The sequence below is a fragment of the Pristis pectinata genome, unplaced genomic scaffold (genome assembly GCF_009764475.1).
Source record: "Pristis pectinata isolate sPriPec2 unplaced genomic scaffold, sPriPec2.1.pri scaffold_66_arrow_ctg1, whole genome shotgun sequence".
Taxonomy (NCBI): domain Eukaryota; kingdom Metazoa; phylum Chordata; class Chondrichthyes; order Rhinopristiformes; family Pristidae; genus Pristis; species Pristis pectinata.
In genome coordinates this window covers 244,304-265,426 of record NW_026262572.1, presented here as the reverse complement: position 1 = coordinate 265,426, position 21,123 = coordinate 244,304, and the positions used below count along the sequence as shown (strand labels likewise).

Genomic DNA, 21,123 nt, shown 5'->3' with positions numbered 1-21,123 from the left:
TCATTCTTGCCATCCTCAATGGATTTGTTTCTATACACTTTCTCCCTCACCTTAGCATCTTGTAACCTAGCATCCTGGTTACCATCCCCCTGCCAGATCAGTTTAAACCCTCCCCTACAACTAAGTTAAACATTCCCGCCAGGATATTGGACCCTTTGGAGTTTAGATGCAACCCATCCTTAGCAAATAGGTCTTGCCTCCCCCAAAAAAGGTCCCAGGTATCCAAGAATCTGAAGCCCTGCCCCTTGCACCAGTCACTCAGCCACGCATTTAACTGCCAGAGCTTTCTATTCTTCCTGTCATTGATACGCGACACGGGTAGTAGTCCTGAGATTACTACCCTTGAGGTCCTACTTTTCAACCTTCTCCCTAATGCCTTGTATTCCTCCTTCAGGACCTCTTCTCTTTTCCTACCTACATCATTGGTACCTACATGTACCAAGATTTCTGGCTGCTCACCCTCCCCCCTCAGAATATTCTCGACACGGTCTGTGATATCCCGTACCCTGGCACCAGGGAGGCAACACACCATCCGAGACTCATTATCGCTATCGCAGAATCTCCTATTCGTACCCCTTACTATCGAATCCCCAATAACCACTGCATGTCTCTTCCTCTGCTGGACCACAGTATCAGACACGGTGCCAAGGTCCTGGCTGCTGAGGTCTTCCTCTATGAAGTCATCCTCTCCAACCGAATCTAAAATGAGATATCGGTTTTTGAGGGGGACTGCCACTGAGGTGCTGTCTACATAATCTTTATAACTCCTGTCTATCTCCTGCTCGCTCTCCCTAACCAACCGAAGGTCATCCAGCTGCTGCTCCAGACTCTCAATCCGTTCCTTGAGGAGCCGCATCTCGGTGCACTTTGCGCAGATGTAGTTATCAGGGAGTCTGGTCGTCTCCCAGGGGCCCCACATCTGACACTCCAAACACAACACTAATCCCAGATGCACACTGCTGAATATCACTGAGCTCAACACTAAACTAAACTAATAACTCACCCCTCTCTATAATCTCGCCTCTTTCCCGCTCTCGCCGAAGCCCGTTGAGCCAAAGCCGAACCCACTCTGCTCCCTCTCACTCTGCTGCCCGCTCCCACGCTGCCCGCTAGATATGCTCGTCTGCTTTTTAAATCGCCCGCGCGCTTCCGGGTGACGTCACGCGCCTGCGCAGTCACTCGCCGCTGTCCCGAACGCTAGAAAGAAAAAAAAACCTCGGCAAGAACGTGGGGCTTGAGCCGCTCCCTGATCCTTCAGGCGAAGGTGCCTCCATGGCATTGGGTGGCAAGGTCCTGGATTGGCTGCAAGGCGGTGTAACTCATCCTGGTGGTGAGCGCTCATCTAGACTTCAGCAGAGAAGCCCGGAGTGGTTGACAGCAGCTCCTTCCTCCTGGGAAAGCGCGGATTAAACCGCCGGTTTGACCCTTACATCGGCCCCGGCAGTTGGAAGGAGGCACCTGGTGAAGAAAGGACTCGCCTGACAGCGGGACATCACTGAGTGAGTACATCCATCGCCGCTGTTGATCCAGTGGTGGGAGCTCTGGCCGTGAGCTGAGGAAGTGTCCAAAGCTGCTGCTGGTGGAACCGTACAGCACAGAAACAGACCCTTCGGCCCTGTTTGTCCATGTCGACCCCGATGCCTCACTCTCCTGCTCCCATTTGGCCACACGCGGCCCACATCCCTCCGAACCTTTCCCGTCCATGAACCTGTCCAAATGCCTTTGAAATGTTGGAATTGTACCCGCTTCCCCTAGCAGCTCGTTCCAGAGACCCCCATCACCCTCCGTGTGGAAAAACTTGCCCCTCGAGTCCCCTTTAAATCTTTTCCCCTCCCACCTTAAACCTGTGCCCTCTAGTTTTACACTCCCCTACCCTGGGGGTGGAAGACTGTCCACCCACATTATTATGCCCCTCATGATTTTATAAACTTCTGTGAGGTCCCCCCTCAGCCTCTGATGTTCCAGTGAGAATGAACCCAGCCTATCAGGTCTCTCCCTATAACTACAGCCCTCCGTTCCCTGCAGCATCCTGGTGAATCTCTTCTGCAACAATTTATTGCAGACTGGAATTAATGTCTGTGCCCCAATCACACAGCAAAGCCTTTCGTTTACCCAGAAAAACACTCTGTTGCTGGAGGAACTCAGCAGGCCAGGCAGTACCCGTGGAGAAAAGCAGGCCGTCAACGTTTCGGGTCAGGACCCTTCTTCAGGACTGAAGATAGCAAAAGGTGAAGCCCAATATATAGGAGGGAAAAGCAGAGCAGTGAGAAGAAGGGTCCTGACCCGATATATTGACCGCCTGCTTTTCTCCACGGAGGCTGCCTGGCCTGCTGAGACCCTCCAGCATCATCTTGTTTTTCATCCAGATTCCAGCATCCGCAGTCCTTTGTTTCTCTTTTATTTACCGTCTTCTGAACATGTACATTGTGAGTTGGGATGCGATCCAGCTTCATTTCAATATTTCATTGCTCTTTTGTAACATTGACTTTATATTTCGAATTACAGATCCACGGGAGCGAGTTACAGGCTGGGATGATTTCGAGCAGTTCAGGGTCTTAATGTACAGAATAAGAGATCACCGGGAGTGAGATACAACCTGGGATCTAATAGAGAGTTTGGTGGATGGTGGTGTGGGATACATATTTGATAACAGACACTCACAAAGATTTACAGGCTGGAGCTTAGGTATCACAGCACAGAGCAAAGATTTGTGGTTACAGCCTTCTCAGTCTGGTTTCACTTTTAATATATCGTTTTATTGCCCACTTTGGAAACCGTGTGGTTCTTTGTTAGCCAACTACAAAGAGCTGAACTTGTGACGTTTATCCTCTTGAGGGAGTTGATGTCCCGGACAAAGGTGTGTGATTGTGGTCGGTGACGGGTACTTACTGAGAATATTGAGGATAAATCTGGGTCCTGGTGAAAGGTCATTGCCCTTCCCAAAGTGTGGTCCTGGTGAGTACTGGAGTGCGGGGAGCTTCAGCTTAAAGACGTGATCAGTGATTTAATTCTGTGAAGGAATACAATCGTCCGAGGGCCGCGTGGTCAGGGTGCGATGTGAGGGAGGCAGGTCTGGGCATTCAAAAGGTAGCTGCCGCAGTAAACAGGAGAAAGGTTCTTCCAGCTGGTGTGGCTGACGGCTGAGACAGCAGGGAGGGTGACACGCTGGTGGACGCAGGGTCGTTCGGGCTCTGGGGGTGAAGGGGGATGTAGTGGTGTTGTGAGTGAGACAACAGACTTTAGGAGTCTTAAAAGCAAGGACTCTGGACATAGTCTGGCAGTAAATGATTTTATTTGCGAAAAACGAGCGTGGGATAACGGTAACGGGAATAACACGCGCGCACAGTTTATCGGGACGTTGGAAAACCTCACCAGGATAAAATGCTCTCACACATACAGAACGAACGAGGTACAGAAGACAATGGAAAAGCAATACCATAATCGCCACCCTTGACACAGTTCAGGCAGGGTTCTCTGCTACTGGGGACACTAACTGAATCATTCCCAACCCTTTAACAGTGCACACCTCACCAACAATTTCTGCAGCGCCGACCCACGGTACTCGGCCTGGAGTGAAGTAGGGTAGTCGCTCGAATGTGGAAAGGAGGGGGAGCAGAGCACACGTGGTGCCCTTTCTAGTACTGGAGGGATGGGGGGGGGTGCAGCTCAGGCAATTTACAGGGGCCAATAACTCAGTGCCAGCAAGGACGAATGGATTGCAAAGGACAATGGCCCACGCCCAAGTACAAAGGTACTCGAAGGGGCCAATGCGCAAGGGTGAGCCATTGGGTGGGGTAGGGCCAAACCTTGATTTGCAGTGGTGTGTCTTCTGAGCAGGTCGTGGCGGTGCTGTCACGTGACAACCACGACCCTCCACAGTACAGTTGGTGACGGACAGTAACGCTGCTCTACAGCCCGGAGCATGAGTGCTGAAGTTTGTATTGTTTACCCAGGACTGGGGATTATCCTCAGCGCCAGAAAGTTACTTGAATAGAGAAAGGAGCGATCCACTTGTCCTGGCACACGTTGAAAACAATGCCACTGATAGGATGAATGTGGGTGGGGCGGGGGGGGGGCGGTTGTTGGAGTGGTTGGGTGCTCGTTGAGCGAGGATGAGTGTCCGGAATCCAGCTGAAAATCAGAAGCAACAAGGTGGTAATCCCGGGATCACTATCCAAGGCAGAGAGCCGGACAATTCAGGAAGTTGAATGGGTGCTTCGGTCTCGACTGGGTGAAATAGTTTTCACTTCAATGGGCTCTGGCCGAAGTTCTGGGGAAAGAAGGGAGCTTTCCCACTGGGATGGGCTTTGCTGGAGTTGAGCTGGGTCCCAGGTCCGACTGAATTCTCTCACTGGAGCTGTAGGTAAATGTTCAGACCAGGTGGTTGTATCTCCTGTGGAACATACCTGACCTCAAAGTATATCGAGTTCTTATGCTCGACATCTAAAGGTAACAGCAGGTGACTAACTCCAAGCATTCCATCGGCTTTGTGTACAGAGTAACAGATCCCCGGTAGTAAGATACAGGCTGGGAAGTATTCGCAAATTTGGAGGGTGGTGGGGTGGGATATATATTTGATAACACATGCCCACAAATATTTACAGGCTGCAGCTGAAGTGTATGATCACAGCACAGAGTAATGAAATGTTTTTACAGACTTAGGGTGTCATTCTGTTTCACTTTTAATTTCTCGTTTGATTACCCACGGATAATTCTGCAGACAATGAGGTTCTAAGTTAGCCCGACAATAAAGCACATAGCAGAGACTTTTATCCGCTGAGACAGTTGGTGTCCCGGTCAAAGGTGTGTGATTGTGGTCGGTGTCGTATAAGAACTGAGAACATTGAGGATAAATTTGTGTCCTGGTGAAAGGTCATTGCCCTTTTCAGGGTGTGGTCCGTGGCGAGTACTGGAATTCACGGAGGTTCAGTTTAAAGACTTGATCAATAATTTAATTCTGTAAAGCAATAAAATCGTCCGAGAGCGGCATGGTCATGGTGCGATAAGAGGGAGGCAGGTCTGGGCCTTCAGAGGGTAGCTGCCGCAGTCTGCACCCTTGGAACAAGAGAATGGTTCTTACAGCTGGAGTGGTTGAGGGCTGAGACATGCAGGGAGGGTGACACACTGTGGGACGCAGGATCATTCGAGCTGAGGGGATGAACGGGGATGTGGTGTTTGCAGGGCCAGTATCGCAGGGGCAGAGATACTGTTCTCTGCAACCCGGAGAAGGAGTGCTTAAGTTTGTTGTGTTTTGCCAGGGCTGGAGATTTTCCTCGTGGCCAGAGAGAGAATTGGAGAGAGAGAGGAACGATCAAGTTCCCCTGGTACACGTAGAAACAATACCACTGATGGGATTAATGTGGAGGGGGTGTCGGTGGTGGTGCGTTTTTGTGGAGCTGCGATGAGAGTCCGGAATCCAGATGAAAGCAGAAGCACAAAGGTGGTAATCCCGGGATTACTGTCCAAGGCACAGAGCTGGTAAAATCAGGAAGTTGAATGTGTGGTTCGGGATGCACTGGGTGAAATAGATTTCACGCTCTACATCGAAAGGTAACAGCAAGTTATTAAATCCAGCTTCAGTAATTGTCTCCCTCATGTTTATATTTTGTACATCGATTGCTCTAACTTCTGGTAACCATCCCCCTCTGCCCACCTCTTTGTTTTCCCCTGTCCCACCGGCCCCACCTCCCCTTATCTGCTACCTCCCCCACCCTCTCTATCTGCCCATCACCCACACACTCCTCCCTCAGCTTCCCCTCCTGGGAGTGAAGAACAGATCTGAGATCTGGGCTCCCGCTACAGAATAACAGATCGTCGGGACTGAGATACGGGCTGGGATCTAATCGAGCAGTTCAGGGTCTTGATGTACAGAATAACAAATCCCCGGGAGTGACTACACGCTGGGATCTATTTGCAAGTTTAGTGGGTGGTGGGGTGGGATATATATTTGATATCCCATGCCCACAAAGAAACCCGCTCTGGAGCTTCAGAGTCTTATCACAGCACAGAACAATGACGTGTTTTTACAGTCTTTTCAGGATGTCTTTCTGGTTTCACTTTTAATATATCGTTTTACTACCCAACTTAGACTTCAATTCTGAAAACAATGTGGTTCTAAGTTAGTAAATATAAAGAGGTGAAGCAGTAACGTTTATCCTCTGAGGGAGTTGGTGTCCCGTACGAAGGTGTGTGATTGTGATCAGTGACGGGTACGTACTGAAAACACTGAGTATAAATCTGGGTCCTGGTGAAAGGTCACTGCTCTTTCCAGAGTGTGGTCCGTGGTGAGTACTGGAATTCAGGGAGGTTCAGGTTAAAGACGTGATCAGTGATTTAATTCTGTGAAGCAATGCAATCGTCCGAGAGCGGCGTGGTTAGGGTGCGATAAGAGGGAGGCAGGTCTGGGCATTCAGAGGGTAGATGCCGCAGTCTCCACCCTTGGAACAAGAGAAAGTTTCTTACAGCTGGTGTGGTTGATGGCTGAGACTGCCGGAATGGTGACACACTGGGAGATACAGGGTCATTCGGGCTGTGGGGGTGAAGGGAGATGTGGAGGTGTTGTGAGTGAGAAAAAAGACTCTAGGAGTCTTAAAAGCAAGGACTCTGAACATCGTCTGGCAGTAAATGATTTTATTTGCGAAAGACTAGCGAGGGATAACGGTAACGGGAATAACACGCGCGCACAGTTTATCGGGACGTTGGAAAACCGCACCAGGATAAAATACACTCACACATACAGAACGAACGAGGTCCATAAAACCAAGGAAAAACAATACGATAACCGCAACCCTTGACATATTTCAGACAGTGGTCTCTGCTATTGGGGTCACTAACTGAAACACTCCCAACCCTTTAACAGTGCACACCTCACCAACGATTTCTCCAGCGCCGTCCCACGGTACTCGGCTTGGAGAGAAGCTGGGTAGTCCGTCGAATGTGGAAAAGAGGGGGATCCAATCGCATGTGGCGCCCTTTCTTGTACTGGCCGGCTGGGGCGTGCAGATCAGGCAATTTTCAGGGGCTAATGGCTCAGTTCCAGCAAGGACGAATCGGTTACAAAGGCCAATGACCCACGGCCAAGTACAAAGGTACTTAATGGGGCCAATGCACAGGCGTACGCCGTTGGGTTGGGCAGGGCCAAACCTTGATTTGCAGTGGTGTGTCTTCTGACGAGGTCGTGGGCTGTGCTGTCACGTGACAACCACGACCCTCCACAGTACAGTTGGTGTAGGGACGGTAACGTCGCTCTCCAGCCTGGAGCATGAGTACTGAAGTTTGTATTGTTTACCCAGGGCTGGCGTTTATCCTCAGGGCCAGAGAGGAACTTGGAGAGCGGGAGTAGCGATCCAGTTGTGCTGATACATGTTGAAAACAATGCCACTGATCGGATTAATGTTGGGTTGTGGGTGCTCATGGAGAGAGGATGAGTGTCCGAAATCCAGCCGAAAAACCGAAGCTGAAAGGAGGTAATCCGGGGATTACTTTCCAAGGCACAGAGCCGCTCAGATCAGGAAGTTGAATGGGTGCTTAGGGTTGTACTGGATGAAATAGTTTTCAGTTCATGGGGCTGTGACACAAGGTCTGGGGAGAGAAGGGAGGTCTCCCAATGGGATGGGCTGTGCTGTAGTTGAGCTCGGTCCCAGGTCCGACTGAATCTTCTCACCGGATCTGTGGGTAAATGTTCAGACCTGGTGGTTGGATGTCCTGGTCGAATCTCCCGGAACTGAAGTATATCGAGTTCTTATTGCTCTGCATCCAAAGGTAACAGCAGGTGATTATCTCCAAGCATTCCAGGGGCTTTTTGTACAGAATAACAGATCCCCAGGAGTGAGGTACCGGCTTGGATCTAATCGAGAAGTTCAGCGTCTTTATGGACAGAATAACAGATGCCCGGGAGTGAGATACAGGCTGCGATCTAATTGTGAGGTTGGTAAGTGGTGGCGTGAGATATACAGTGGAATGCAGAAGTTTGGGCACCACTGGTCAAAATTTCTGTAACTGTGAATAACTAAACGAGTAAAAGATGACCTGATTTCCAAAAGGCATAAAGCTAAAATGACACATATCTTTAATATTTTCAGCAAGATTACGGTTTTATTTCTGTCACTAATTGCAGTTTCAAAATAACAAAAAATGGGAAAAGCCCCAAAGCAAAAGTTTGGGCACCCTGCATGGTCAGTACTTAGTAACACCCCCTTTGGCAAGTATCACAGCTTCTAAATGCCTTCTGTAGCCAGCTGAGTGTCTTTCTATTCTTGTTTGGAGGATTTTCACCCATTTTTCCTTGGAAAAGGATTCTTGTTCTGTTTGATTCTTGGCCGTCTTGCATGCACTGCTCTTTTTAGATCTATCCACAGATTGTCGATGATGTTTAGGTCGGGGGACTGTGAGGGCCATGGTAAAACCTTCAGCTTGTGCCTCTTGAGGTAGTCCATTATATATTTTGAGGTCTGTTTCATTCTTCCCTCTTCTAGTGAAATGCTCCCCGTGCCACTAGCTGCAACGCCAAACATACTTCTACTCATTGCGACCAAAATGTTCCATTTTAACTTCATCAGTCCACAGGACTTGTTTCCAAAATGCATCAGACTTCTTTAGATTTTCCTTTGCAAACTTCTGATGTTGAATTTTGTGGTGTGGACGCAGGAAAGTTTGGAGAAAAAGGTGTGCAGAATTTCTTGAAAAGAACACCTCTCCAACTGTTAAGCACGTGGATGGATCGATCATACTTTGGGCTTGTGTTGCAGCCAGTGGCACGGCGAACATCTCACTGGTAGAGGGAAGAATATATTCAATTAAATACCAGCAAATTCTGGAAGCAAACATCACACCGTGTGTAAAAAAGCTGAAGATGAAAAGAAGATGGCTTCTACAACAGGATAACGATTCTAAGCCCACCTCAAAATCCACAATGGTCTACCTCAAGAGGGACAAGATGAAGATTTTTCCATGGCCCTCACAGACCTTCGACCTAAAAATCGTCGAAGATCTGTGGATTGACCTCAAAAGAGCAGTGCATGCAAGACGGCCCAAGAATCTCATAGAACAAGAGGCCTTTGGCGAGGAAGAATGGGCGAAAATCCCCAAACAAGAATTGAAAGACACTTAGCTGCCTACAGAAAGCGTTTACAAGCTGTGATCCTTGCCAAAGGGGGTGTTACTAAGTACTGACCATGCAGGGTACCCAAGCTTTTGCTTCCGGCCCTTTTAAGTTTTTGTTATTTTGAAACTGTAAAAAGTGGAAGTAAAAAATAATCTTGCTTAAAATATTAAATAAATGTGTCTTTTTTAACTTTATGCATCTTGGAAATCAGATCATCTTTTACACGCTTAGCTATTCACAGCAACGGTAATTTTATCGGGTGGTGCCCAAACGTTTGCATGCCACTGTATATTTGATAACGCACGTCCACTAAGATTTACAGGCTGGGGCTTAAGTGTCTTATCACAGCACAGAGCAAAGATGTGTTTTTACAGTCTTAGATGTCATTCTGGTTTCACTTTTAACATATCATTTTATTACTCAACTTGGTCTTGAATTCTGCAAACAAAGTGCTTCTAAGTTAGCTGACTAAAAGAGGTGAAGCAGTGACGTTCGTCCTTTGAGGGAATTGGTGTCAAGGTCAAAGGAATGTGATTGTGGTCGGTGACGAGCTTCTACTGAGAACATTGAGGATAAATCTGGTTGCTAGTGAAAGCTCTGTGCCCTTACCATAGTGTGCCCCGTGGAGGGTTAGGGTTATGATTAGGGTTAGGGTTAGGGGGATGTAGTGATGATAGGGTCAGTAACGCAGGAGCGGAGATACTGTTCTCTGCTGCCCGGAGCATGAGTGCTGAAATTTGTGTGATTTACCCAGGGCTGGGGTTTATCCTTTGGGCCAGAGAGGAACTTGGATAGAGAGAGGAGCGATCTAGTTTCCCTGGTACTCGTTGAAAACAATGCCATTGATCGGATGAAGGCGTGTGGGGGGGGGGGGGGGGGGCGGGTGTTTGTGGAGCGAGGATGAGTGTCCGGAATCCAAATGAAAAGCAGAAGCACATTGGTGGTAATCCGGGGATTACCATCTGTCGTAGAATCTCTAATTTCTACACAATAAGAGACTATAACTTTGAGTTTTGTTCCAAGGGTTTTATTTTAACATGGTGTCAAGGAGAGTGGGCAGCGATCTCCACCGATACCCAGACTCTAACATACAGAAGCTTATTTTATATGTTAAAACAACAGCTATATCCCGTGATTAGTTCAATTATGGTTGTTGCACACTTAAGAATTTCGTCAAAGTATCACATAGATCAAGAGAAGACAAAACCACACCAGTTCCCCTTATCAAGGCTAAACTCGCATCCTGTTTTATTTCAAAGTCTGTTTTTTTTCCAGACTTCTGCAGACGTACTGGCTCCAAACCCAGATTTACTGTTGACTGCAAGCAGAGTTCTCTCATACAATTTCAACTATCCTATCAGACCCAGTATAGTAAAAAGACAACATTTATTCTTCTACAATCCCTCCTTGTTGATCCTCTGATCATCGTCTCTCTCATGAGCTTCCAACGGTGGGTACATGGACACAGGCCTGTCCCTTCCTGCGGAAGGCAACAGAACACCTAGAAAACGCACAGCCGCTGCGCAGATAACTGCAACGATCAGGATTATTTCATAATACATCAGGCTCTGCCACCAGTTCCCACAAGGTATTCATAGCCAATCATTGTGCCATAACTATCGTTCGTACAAGGATTAACACCGTTAACAGCTCATTGAGTCGATCCCATGTTAGCTATTCGTCTGATTCGTGGTGTGGTTTGCACCGCGGAGCGTGTATCCAGTCAGGCTTTTCCTTCACTTGGACAGCTGTTGGAGTGGTGAGCAGTACTGGTCGGGGCCTTTCCATCTCGGAGAGATAGAATCTTTGTTCACAGCTCTTTGCCAGCTTAAAGGGATGCATATTACCTTCCGTCATCGGACCTGGGCATGTCATACTGCTTCCTGTAGTTTATCAACTTCCTTGCACAGGGCTTGAGCATATTTCAACATTTTTTCGTCGTTCCAGATTAAGGCTGAATTTGCTGGGGTCATGGGGAGTTTGGTACCTATTGTCATGGGCCTTCCCATTAAAATCTCATGGCGGGGTGGGGGGGGGGGGGGAGGGAAGGTGGGGGAACAATCCAGTATTTCCATTCTTTCACTTGCGCAAGGTGTACAGTACAAGAGGTAGCGCCTCAGCTGACCCTCGGTTGCCTTCACTTCTCCATTTACTCGCCCTACCATTCCCTACGATTTGGGTTGGTAGGGGATGTGTCATTTCTTCTGGAACCCAAAGCCTCTGTTAGTCCCGTTCCTAATTTGTTTACAAAATGGGTTCCCCTATCACTGTTCATTCCCAAGGAAATTCCAAATCTCGGGATAAATTCCTTCATTGATTCATTTACTACAGTCCTGGTTTCGTCCCTCCTTGTGGGGTATTCTTCTACCCATCTGGAAAACTGAACTACTGTGACAAGTGTAGACTTAAATCCTTTTGCTGGGGGCATATGCACAAAGTCCATTTGCAGATTTTCGAATAGCAACTAGTGTTGGGGCAAGTGGTCAAATTTGGCCGGTGATTTTCCTTTCTTGTTTTGCAGACACACAAGTCAAGTTCTAGCGACCTTTTCTATCATTACCCTTAACTCCGGAGCAGCCCACTGTTGTGTAATGGCATGTTGCATACCTCCTTTGCCCATGTGAGCCTGACCATGCTCCAGGTGTGTCAGGGGCAAAAACCAGCTGAGGTGGCAGATTATTCATCCATCAGGGTGACGCCAAACAGTCGGATCAGGGTGGCAACCATTTTTCTGTCAGTAGCGTTTCTCCTGCTGGGTGGCCTGATTTTGGTCTGATTACAACTGCTGTGACTGATACATTCAGGGAGACTCTCTCCCCCCGATTCAGTGCGAGTCTCCTGCAATATGGGCTTTGTTCGGTAGCAGCACTCCTAGTTATTGTGTCAGCAAATCTGTTGCCTTTAGATACTTCATCATCAGCTAAGGTATGAGCCTTACATTTGCTGATAGTCAAAAGCTGTGGGATTTGAATGGCATCTAATAAATTAAGGATCAGAGAGATATGTTTCATGGTTCTTTCTGAATAGGTAATAAAACCTCTATTTTCCATAACTGACCAAAGTCATGGCCCACCTTAAATGCATAGCGAGAGTCATATATATGTTGGCAGTCTTGCCTGCTGCTAAAATGCAGGCGCGGGTGCTGTGATCAGAGCCTGCTTTAAATCAGTAAAGGTCTTCTCCCTCTCGGGTGTCCATTCAATGACAGGCGGTTCTGTCTACAATGTTGCCGACCGCAGCACTGCATCTTTTTTACCGGTATTGAGGGATCCACTGCCTGCAATATCTTAACATTTCCAGAAAGGAGAGAGCGTCCTTTTTTGTCCGGAGGATTGGGACCTGGTTGACTACTTTTATTCTTCCTCCCCAAGTTTTCGTCTGCCTTGACTGAGCTGGTATCCCAGATATCGGACTGTTTCTTGCCAAAACTATCTTTTCCAGTGACACACGATGACCTCGCTCGCCAGATGTTCAAACAGTGTTAAAGAGTCTGTCAAACACTGGGGCCCAGTTGTTGAAGCTATTAGAATATCATCTGCATATTGTATCAGAGTGGATCCTTCAGAGAGCTGCCACTCGTCTAGGTCATCTTTTACTGCAGCTGCATAAACTGCAGGGCTTTCCGTATAACCTTGAGGACGGCAGGTATTGCTGGTCTTTGCATGTGAAGACAAAGAGGTACTGACTGTCTTTATGCAGAGGTATGGGAAAGAAAGCCGAACTTAGATCCATTACTGTAAATGTGGTAGCTTCTGCCGGAATAGAGGTAAGTATTACATTGCTATCAGGGACCAATAGAGCTATTGGAAGGATGATTTAATTGATCGCTCGCAGATCTCGCACAAATCACCGCTCATTTTTTTCCGCCGATCTTGGGAATAGGTAGAATGGGAGTATTGCAAGGACTCCGTGTCAGAAGAAGCACACCCTGTCGCAATCGGGAGTCAATTACGGGAGCGATACCTTTTTCCGCCTCAAGTGCCGTGCGGTATTGTTTAATGCACGGGAGCGGGACACCTTTCTGAAGGGTCACTTCGTGTTCAGAGGCGCTGCAGACTTTTCCGAAGTGATTCTTATGTTGTGCCCATAAGTTCTCGGGTATCCTGGCTAATACCCCTGGGAGGGGAAAAGAATCTTCCCTGGGCGGGTGTTGTCTTTCAAGCTTTGACGGCCAGAGTTGAGGCTCAAGTATCCCTCTCCCCTCTTGCTGGTTAAAGAACTCAGCCCTCGCCTCTCGTCCTAATAGATGTGCTGTAGAACTGTAGACAGGGAGGGTCTCGGACAACAGTCTGGTTATCATAGTTCCAGCTTCATTGGGCTTCGCAGGGAGCTTGACTGCCACTGTTAAGTGAGGCACTGAATCCTGCACCCGGAACCCATTCTCCTGTCGTAATGGCAGCTGGACTCGAATCCCTAGTCCCTGGGGTCCAAACTGCAGACACCTTCCTTCAATCTCTTCTTGTTTTTCTAAGTATGGGCTCACCGCTTTCTCATCCTCTTGATCTAAAAGTCTTGTATTGTAGGCTGTGCAATAGAGGGTATTCTTTTCTTTGCTGGTATCAAAAAGATACCGGAGATTACTTGATAAGGGGTGTCTATCCTTTTTTAAAAAAAAATGCATGCAACTGTTGCAGAAGGATTGCCATTGAACTGCCAACAGTAGAAAGTGTTGTCAACCGCTCTTCCTCCAAATTTCCCATGAATTTCAACAGTTGTGGCACTCCAGTTTGAGGGAGCCTTCAGCCGTGCAGTGCAAGATAGCGCCTAATTTACATAATGTTTATCCACCTAAGAGAGGTAGGGGATCCGCTTTGGATGTGGTAAACATATCAGTTGTTTCTGATTTTCCATTTGTACGGGGCAGGGGACAGAAACGGGCTCAGTCATGGAAATACCGGCTATTCCATTGGTCTCAACCTTTAGGTTGCCGGCGGGGATATCCGCTGAACCGGGTACAGAGGACATAGTGGCGCCGGTATCGATCAGGCATTCCAGGTAACTGTTACCTATCCTCACTGTGGTCATGGGCTCCTCTTTCATATTACTAGACAGCCTGATCAGTTCCGTCTGCACCACCTTTTCTCCGTCGCAACCCGAATAAGATGGATTGGGGTGACTAAACGAGAAGGTCGGGCCATTTTTGTGGTCCCCTCTTCCAGTGGGGCCCCCTCTTCCTCTGCCTGGTCTCTGCCAATCCCAGCTTCGCTCGGGGGAATATACAAATCGGCAGTCTCTGGCCCAATGCCCTCTCCCTCCACAATTGTTGCACTGATCCTGAGAACGGTCTCCATACGGCTACTGACCCCGTCCTCGGCATCTCCCTCCCCTCTGGGAGAGTCCCCCTCTCTTTTGGCAGAAACGTCCTGCCGCTTGGGGGCTACTATCACCCTGAGAGGCGAAAAACCCTTCCTTATCCATGTTCATCAGAGTGGTGACAATATCTGCCCAGCCTTGCTGCTGCCAGGTTAAGATAATATCTTTATTAGTCACATGTGCATCGAAACACACAGTGAATTACACCTTTTGCGTAGTGATTTTGGGAGGCAGCCCGCAAGTGTCGCCACGCTTCCGGAGCCAACATATCATGTCAATTTAAATTTGCCAATTTAAACGCCTGTGCCTGATGAGAGAACACAGTTAAGTAACGTCTGTATTGCTAAGGGTTCGTTCTCCTCCAGAGGTATTCCTGCGTGCTCTTCCCATTTACTCTTATAACGCACGATATAGTCTGGTATGGGCTCCCCCTTCCTTTGCAGGCATTGTGTAACACCCCTATATCACTATGTTTTCAGGCTCCCTTCAGGATAGCCTCTTCCCTCTATTTCCCAGCCAATGAGTCAAGCATTCGTTTCCTTGGGACTGTTGTGCATCATCTTGCCTCCAATCCCCATTGGAGGGGGGGGGGGATGCAAACCCATCTTTTAAAGAGAGCCAGGAGGACCCATAGGCTCATTTTAATAACATCTGCACATCCCCGGAAAGAGGCAAGTAAATGGCACATATTTGTACCGGCCAGTTATGGAGGCCATCGGCTTTTTTAGAGGGTCGGGTGCCTCGGTAACAGTAGCCCCAACTTCAGTGGGCGTCCAAGGTTTTAACACCAGGTTTCCTCCAATCAATATAGGGGGCAGCAGTTTTTTTGTGTCCTTTAAGATTTCCCGGATCCTCCCCTCATTTCGCTCCATCTTTTCGATGATACCTGTCTCCCTCTCTCCCTGCTGGCCTCCAGCTTCTGCTGCTTCAATTCCCACCAGGTCCTGGTGGACCGGGTTGTTGTTGATACGGAGGGGGCTGCCCGTTCGGATCTGGGTGCGGTGGGTTATTCTCTGGTGTGGGACGTGGCAGAGCGGCAGTCGTGAATGTCAAATCATTCTTCTCACTATTAGGGGAAGAAGGGACGCTTGCAAGGGTAGGGGAGTCTAGGATAGGAGCCCATTTTAGGTCGTTCCCTATCAGGCTTCTTCTTGGGAAGTTGGTGACGTTTGGCTACCTCAGAATACTTTTCGAAACATTTCAACGTGTGGTCCTCATCCCAGGTGGGGTCTCCAGCCCCGCCTCTTACACTCTCCTCCCAATCGGCAATTCACTTTAAATTAAAGCTCCCCCCATATGGCCATTCACCATGGGACCATCCGTGGAAATCACAACTGAATGGCACCGCGTACCAATCGTCTCCAGTTTCCCTGAGAGCAGTGTCCTCAGGGGATCCAGGTTGAACAAGCGGATCTTCCACTTTTTGTCTTGATCTCATAATTCTTTTTATTCGCTTATCTATTTTTTTTTTACTCACGCGAAGCTGGCCATCCGATCCCGGTCTAGAACATAGAACATAGAACAATTACAGCACAATTCAGGTCCTTCGGCCGAAAAACTGTGCCGAACATGTCCCTACCCTAGAGATTACTAGGCTTACCCATAGCCCTCTATTTTACTCAGCTCCATGTACATTTCCAACAGTCTCTTAAAAGACCCTACCGTATCCGCCTCCACCACCGTTGCCGGCAGCCCATTCCACGAACTCACTACTCTCTGGGTAAAAGATTTACCCCTGACATCTTCTCTATATCTACTCCCTAGCACCTTAACCCTATGTCCTCTTGTGGCCACCAATTCAGCCCTGGGGAGAAGCCTCTGACTATCTACCCTATCAATACCTCTCATTATCTTATACACCTCAATCAGGTCCCCCCTCATCCTCCGTCTCTCCAAGGAGAAAAGGCCGAGTTCCCTCAACCTACTTTCATAAGGCAGGCTCCGCAATCCAGGCAGCATCCTTGTAAATCTCCTCTGCACCCTCTCTATGGCTTCCACATCTTTCCTGAGTGAGGCGACCAGAACTGAGCACAATATTCCACGTGGGGTCTGACCAGGGTCCTATATAGCTGCAACAATACCTCACGACTCCGAAATTCAATTCCCCGATTGATGAAGGACAATACACCATATGCCCTTCTTAACCACAGAGTCAACCTACGCCGCAGCTTTGAGCGTCCTATGAACTCGGACCCCAAGATCCCTCTGATCCTCCACACTGTCAAGAGTCCTACCATTAATACTATATTCCGCCAACATATTTGACCTACCAAAATGAACCACTTCACACTTATCTGGGTTGAACTGCATCTGCCACTTCTCAGCACAACTCTGCATCCTATCGATGTCCCTCTGTAACCTCTGACAGCCCTGCAAGCTATCCACAACACCTCCAACATTTGTGTCATCCGCAAACTTACTAACCCACCCCTAGAATTCCTCATCCAGGTCATTTAGAAAAATCACAAAGAGTAAGGGTCCCAGGGCAGATCCCTGAGGTACACCACTGGTCACCAACCTCCACTCAGAATAAGACCCTGCAACAACCATTCTTTGCCTTCTGTGGGCCAGCCAGTTCTGAATCCACACTGCAATGTCCCCTTGGATCCCATGTCTCCTCACCTTCTCCATAAGATTCACATGGGGTACCTTATCTACTTTTTACCTTGGAACGAGCTTCTCGCCGAGCGGGACCAGGGCGTGGAACGCCCGTTCAACTGCTTCATGTTCCCACCTTGGTTTCTGTAATCGTAAGTTGTTAGACAACAATAAAGTTGTCCGCCGCTTAACTCTACCTTATATACAGTGAGCGCTCACCGGTGTTGCCTCTTCGTGACTCTCGGAGACAGGCCTCGTTTCTCTTACTTCTCTGTTCTACTATATTTTCGGCACAACTCTTCCCAGCTTTTCCAAAGCTGCCGTCTTGGCCTTTCACCTACCCTTTCTCTGAGGGAAGGAAGTGTCTTGCTTTTTTGGACTGAGTCACCGGCCAGGTTACTCAGGCTGCCGTACCTGCCTCAGCCTTTCTGGCATCTTGGCTTCGGGATTGTCCCCATTTCAACTGGAACAATCTCTAATTTCACATTTTCTTACTTCTAATAATTTTTTTTTAGTTCGGATCCCGTTTTAACTGGGGATCCTGCCGACTACGCCAATCGTCACGAAATCTCGATTTTTTTTTACTGCAATAAGAGACGATAACTCCGAGTTTTGTTAAAAGGCTTTTATTTATACATGGTACCAGGGAGAGTGGGCAGCGATCTCCAGCGGTACCCAGACTCTAACATACAGAATGTTACAAGCTTATTTTATATGAGAAAAGACATATTTCATTGTGTGTTACGATGTACATGTGACTAATAAAGATCTTATCTCATCATCTTAAAACAACAGCTATATCACGTGACCAGCTCAATTAGTGTTGTTACACACTTAAGAATTTAGTCAATGTGTCACATAGATCAAGATAAGACAAAAACAACACCAGTCACTTCCCCTTATCAGTGCGCTCAAGGCTGAACTCGCATCCTGTTTTATTTCAAAGTCTGGTTTCAGCAGTCTTCTGCAGACCTGCTGGTTCCAAACTCAGATTTACTGTGGACTGCAAGCATAGTTCTCTTATCCAATGTGAAGTGTACATCAGCCCCGGTATGGTCAAAAGACACCATTTATACTTCTACACTATCCAAGGCACAGAGTCGGCAAGATCAGAAAGTTGAATGTGTGGTTCGGGTTGGACGGGGTGAAATAGTTTTCAGTTCATGGATATCTGGCTGCAGTTCTGGGGAAAGAAGGGCCTCGCCCACTGCGATGGGCTTTGCTGGAGTTGAGCTGAGTCCCAGGTCCGAGTGAGTCTTCTCACTGGAGCTGTGGGTAAATATTCAGACCTTGTGGTAGGAATTCCTGGTGGAACCTCCCTGATCTCAAACCAGATGAAGTGTTTGATTAAATACAGTTTAAGTAGTTACAATTGTATAGTTTATGTCAATAGCCTGGGTGTGGACAAATAGTTCCACAGAATTACCTATTTACAGCGGGAGCACAGCTAAACTGATAAGATCAACTCTGAATTTGCAGGCATCTTTATTGCAGTAGGTACATCACATTGGCATTCTACAAGCTTCACAAATCCCCAGACACTCAGATTATGCTTCTTTCATCACTGCTTGGTGAGCGTTGTGTCTCTGGGTTCACTGACACTCCACATTTTGATTGACAGAAAAAATATGTGTAAGGACATGTTTGATGGACGAGGCAGCAAAATACGTTTGTTGATCCCCAGCAGAGTTTAGCAGAATATCTTTGCTGAGCATGTCCGTTTCCGAGTTTGATGCAGGTCTTCGGGGGGGCGGGGGGGGGGGGGTGTTGGAGGGGTAGTGTGGTTTATATATAGAATAACAGGTACCCCGGGAGTGAGTTACAGGCTGTGATCTAATCCAGGGTTTAGGCGGTTTATATATAGAATAACAGATCGACGGGAGTGGGTTACAAGCTGGGATCTAATCCAGGGACGCCGTAGTTTTGTATATAGAATAACAGATCCCTGGGACTGGGTTACAGGTTGGGATCTAATCAAACAGTTCAGGGGCTTAATGTACAGAATAACAGATCCCCGGGAGTGAGACACAGGCTGGGATCTAATCGTGAGTTTGGTGGGTGCTGGGGTGGGATATATAACCATCTCCCTCCATCCCCCTCTTAGTTTTCCTTTATCCCACCGGCCCACCGCCCCTTTTCTTCCCACTCCCCCTCCATCTGCCCATCACCCACACACTCCTCCCTCAGGTTCCCCTCCCCATCTTCTTCCCTTTATTCCATGGTCCACTGTCCTGTCCTATCAGATCCCACCCATCACCTCACAACTTCTTATATCATTCGCACCCTCCCCCTCCCGCACCTGCCTGTCTCCACCTCACCTGGATTCACCTGTCACCTGCCAGCTCTTGTTCCCCCCCCTTCCCCCCACCTTTTCATACCGGCTGATCCCCCTCTTCCTTTCCAGTTCTGACGAAGGGTCTTGATCCGAAACGTGGACTGTCCATAGATGCTGCCTGACCAGCTGAGTTCCTCCAGCGTTTTGTGGGTTGTTCCAGATTTCCAGCTCCAGCAGTCTCTCTCCTGTGTTCATATTTTGGGTGTGGACAGGTGTATTGTGGAGGGTTGTGGCTGTCACATGACAACATTGCCCCTACCTGGTCGGATGACAGCACTGCCCCTAACTGATTGGAAGACACACCACCGTCTATCAAGGTTTGGCTCCACTCCACCCATCAGTGCACACCTGACCATTGGTCCCTTTAAGCACCTTTGTACTTGGTCTCGGGCCATTCGCCTGTTTGAACTACCTGGGCTGGACTCCCCAGCCCTCCAGCACTATAAAGAGTGCCATATGTGTTGGTTCTCTCCGAGGGAAGCCTTGTTGGTAAGCAGTGAACTGTCTGGTAGAGTTAGGAGCATCTGCTTCATTCCAGGATTATTCTCGAGGATAGTCAGTCGCTCTTTGGGATGGGAAGGTTGGAAGTGGTTTGGTTATTTTTCAGGGGAGTTGATGAGGAGGGTGTACATGATGTGGGCCACATGGACGTCAGCAAGATGTTGGACAAATCCCACAGGGAAGGTCGATCCCTCGGGATCCAGGGTAAAGTGACGTTGGATGTCAGACTGTGTGAGTGACGGGAAGTGAGGAGAACTGTTGACAAGGGCTTCAGTGCCTGAAGGCTGCCTGCAGTGGGTCTTCCTGGGGATCAGGGACGGGGCCCGTGCCTTTTATGGGAAGGGACGACTCTGCTGTCGGTGTGAGGAGCTGATGGAGGAGTTTTCAGAGTTACAATAATTTTTCCGTGTGGCTGACAGTGAGGAGGGAAGCTGAAGTCTGCAGGATGATATCAGTGGGCTGGGCAGGTGGGCAGACAGGTGGCAAATGGAATTTAATCCGGGGAAGTGAGATGATGCAGGTGGGGAGCCCAAACGGCTGGGGGACACACAGTATATGGGGGGATGTGGAGGGGCTGTGTGTGTGTGTGTGCGTGTGTGTGTGTGTGTGTGTGTGTGTGTGTGTGTGTTGTCCCCGTTACTTTTGCCCTTGTTTGTCTTTGTAAATAAAAAAATCCTTCCTTGCCAGACTGTGTTCAGAGTCCTCTACTTTCGAGATCCTTCGAATCTGTTCCCTTCACTCACAACAACTGGTGGGTCCATAGAACACGCCAGTTACAGTGGGAGCACATCTTGCTGACAAGATGATGGCTGAATGTCGAGGCACCTTTATTGGAGTAGGTACATCACATTGATCATCTGAAAGTTTCTCACGTAAATCCCCAGACAGTCAGATTATTCTTCTTCTCTTTCAGGTCACTGTATTTTGAGGATTGACCCTCTGGGTACACTGACTTCCCAGGTATTGATTGACAGAACAATCCTACCTATGATCAGTTTCGAAGGACGTGGCGAAATAGGCAGCCTAGAACCTTTGTTATTGGGTTGATAATGATGCAGAACACCTTGGCTGAAGATAGAGGAACAAAGGACCGCAGACACCGGAATCCAGATGAAAAGCAAGATGATGCTGGAGGAACTCAGCAGGCCAGGCAGCATCCGTGGAGAAAAGCAGGCTGTCAATGTTTCTGGTCAGGGCCCTTCTTCATAACTGAAGAGAGGGAAAGGGGGAAGCCCGACATATTGGAGGGAAAAGCAGAGCAGTGATCAGAGGG

At 48.3% G+C, this 21,123-nt stretch overlaps 1 protein-coding gene across 1 annotated transcript in view; it reads left to right on the top strand.

Moving 5' to 3' along the window:
* Positions 1–1,376: 1,376 nt before the first annotated feature.
* LOC127567263 (guanylate-binding protein 1-like) overlaps positions 1,377–21,123 on the top strand; it is a 226,480-nt gene continuing 206,733 nt past the window's right edge. Inside the window, exon 1 of the mRNA XM_052009943.1 lies at positions 1,377–1,499. The gene's annotated coding sequence lies outside the window, so the exon portion shown is untranslated. The remainder of the gene's footprint in view (positions 1,500–21,123) is intronic.